Genomic DNA, 3,334 nt, shown 5'->3' on the forward strand with positions numbered 1-3,334 from the left:
TTTCATCAGTCTTGCCTACACACCATAAGTCAAAAATCCGATCGTGTCCAAATGCAGTGATGTACAACACTACGACGAGCCGAAAAAAATGAAGTTCGATGCTTCCGAGAATGCGTTGACTTGAAAAATTTTAAACTTTCTATTTTCTTTTCACCAATGGAAATCAAACAGATGGGGCCCACACATGATCGGTTTGTCTGATGAAAACAGTCCATCAGTCTGTTTTCATCGGACAAACCGATCGTGTGTACAGGGCTCAAGTCTATGTTTACACCTTGGTGTTGCAGATCTCAGGTAGAATGGCTGTGATTCTTGAATTGCCGCAGAATGTACTTGAAATCCCGTTACTTCCAATGGTGATGCAATTTTGCCATGATTCTAAACCAGCAAATTGCGCAAATAAAATTGTGGGACGTGTGTTGCCCAAAAGAAGTTCTGGAACTTCTATTGAGGCGACGTGTCCCTGTTTTTGCTTGCTTAATTTAGCGACAATCTTGGCAAAATTTCACTGCCATTAAAAGTAACAGAGTTGCAAGTGCGTCCCGTGTTTTGAGGCAATTCGGGAATCACAGGCAGAATAACGGCGATTCTACCTGCGACATAGAAACGCCAAGGTGTTGATGATCATATAACACCGATACTTGAATCAAGAAGACAGTGGCAGCAACAAATTGGCATTCAAAAAAAAAAGTGCTTAGATTCTGAGACTTTTGAGGGGTGTGATCAAGTGCCTCACCATATTCTCTCTGGGGTGAAATGATTAGCCCTCAGTCTCTCACAGCTACACAGCCACAACGAATCCTCCCACTCCAGCCATCAACCAGTATACAGGTGCGTATCATGAAATCAGTATGCCCATGTGCAAGATAAAAAGTGGGCCCTAGGCACAAAAAAAGGGCGATGAGTCCAGCGTGTGCCTGGGAAATGTGGGCATGGCTTAAATTGCGCAAACTATTGGGCGTGGCTTAAAGGGGTGTGGTTTAATAGAGTCTGACATGACTTACATAACGCAGAATGTGGTAATGTTAAATAGGGAATGTGCAGTGCAGAGTGTACGACGGTGGGTAGTATATGCAGAACAGGGGTGTTGAGTGTATGGAGTGATGGGGATTATGTGCAGGAGAGGAGTGCAGAGTGTATGGAGGTGGGTAGAATGTGATGGTGAGGAATGCAGAGTGTACAGTGGTGGGTAGTACCGGTATGTGCAGGATGGTGTCAGTAGTTCTTTATTATTACAATTTTTTTTGGTACCAGTGGATGGTGTGGTGTCAGTAGAGCAATGTGCAATTTTTTTTTCCACAATGATGGGAGGGGTTATTTTTTTAATATTTTTTTCACAGTTCTTATGGGGCAGTAGACGGTGTAATTTTTTTTTTTTTTACAATTTCATTTGTTTTTCATTTTATTTCACATTCCTTTTGGGGGAGGCTTGGGGCTCTGGACTGTATTGGATGGGTGTGGGGTGGGGTGGTCTTTTTTTTTTTTTTTACAATTTAATTTCGTAATATTTATTGCTGTGTTTTTTTTTTTATTTATTTTTTTATCATCCCTTTTGGAAGGGAGCTTTTGTGAGATATCAGGGGTCTACACAGACCCCTGATATCTCCACTTTGATACAGGGAAAGGGATTGAGGACACAGTTCCCCCAGTCCCTTTCTCAGCAGCACTGATGATGAATGGACAGGAGACAGAGGCTCTTGTTCATTCATAAACTGAAGCAGAGTAAGGCCTCGTACACACGACAGAGTTTCTCGGCAGAATTCACCGAGAAACTCGGTCAAAACCCGGATTCTGCCGAGAAACTCTGTCGTCTGTACAGTTTTGGCTCGATGGAGCCGCCGAGGAACTCAACGAGAAAATAGAGAACATGTTCTCTATTTTCTCGTTGTTCTATGGGAGAAGGCGGCCCGCCGAGCTCCTCGGCGGCTTCATCCCAAAACTCGACGAGGAACTCGACGTGCCAAGCACGTCGAGTTCCTCTGTCGTGTGTACGGGGCCTTACACACAGGTTACTATGCTCAGTTATTACAGGACACAGGAGCGATTGGTAGCGAACGCTCACCGAGTCCAGTTTAGACAAAGAAGAGGCTGGTAAATTACACATTTACCAGTTCCTTCCTCCGCTTTCCATCCTGACAGATCCCCCGCAGCCTGCGGGAGAGCAGGGAAGCTGGCTGCGGGGGAAGAGGGGGAACAGAAGAGGACACATGGTCAGAGAAGAAGGGGGCAGAGGAGAACATGTGGGCTGGAGGAGTAAAACATGGGGGACAGTCGGGGATGATCGGTGCGGCGGGGGACAGTCGGGGATGATCGGTGCGGCGGGGGACAGTTGCTCGCACAGATCTCCCTGTATGGCTTTTCATCAGCCGCTTCTCCTTCTCTCGCGGCTGTCAGCTGAAAAGCCATACATGGAGATCTTTGCTCACAGCTGTCCCCCGTCGCATCTGATCATGCCTGACTGTCAAGGGACAATCATCCATGTGTGCAGGGTATATAGTGTATAGCACATGCGCAGGAGTGACAGGGGGCTGTGCTCTCGCTCTGCTTCTCCTGTGTGCACACTTTTTACTCCCCAGGTGCGAGGTGCGGCCTCACGTCACTCGCTGCCTGGCCAAGGGGAGTGTAGAGGTGGGCAGGGGAGTCTAGTGATGTCACAACTCCGCCCACCGAGCACCAGAAAATAGACCCGCCCACCAATTCTGGCATTTTACTGGGCGCCATCTGAAGAAGGAGGTAAGATTTCTGAGGTAAAGATACATGCAGGAGTGTGCTCATAAGTTTACATACCCTGGCAGAATTTATGATTTGTTGCCCATTTTTCATAGAATATGAATAACACAAAAACCTTTCTTTCTTTCACTTGTGGTTAGTGTTTGGCCGAAGCCATTTATTATCAATCAACTGTGTTTACTCTTTTTAAATCATAATCACAACAGAAACTACCAAAATGACTCTGATCAAAAGTTTACATACCCCAGTTCTTAAAGCGGGGGTTCACCCTATGAACGGAATTTTTTTTTTTTTTTTTTTCTACTACCATAAAATCAGGCATTGTAGCGCGAGCTACAGTATGCCTGTCCCGATTTTTTTACCCCCGTACTCACCTTGTACTCGTACATCGAAGATACCGGGGAATGGGCGTGCCTATGGAGACGGAGGATGATTGACGGCCGGCTCTGGTGCGTCACGCTTCTCCGGAAATAGCCGAAATAGGCTTGGCTCTTCACGGCGCCTGCGCATAGCCTGTGCGCAGGCGCCGTGAAGAGCCGAGACCTACTCCGGCTGTCTTTGGGGAGAGTGACGTGCCAGGGCCGGCCGTCAATCATCCTCCCTC

This window comes from Rana temporaria, chromosome 1, assembly GCF_905171775.1.
Source record: "Rana temporaria chromosome 1, aRanTem1.1, whole genome shotgun sequence".
NCBI classification, from domain to species: domain Eukaryota; kingdom Metazoa; phylum Chordata; class Amphibia; order Anura; family Ranidae; genus Rana; species Rana temporaria.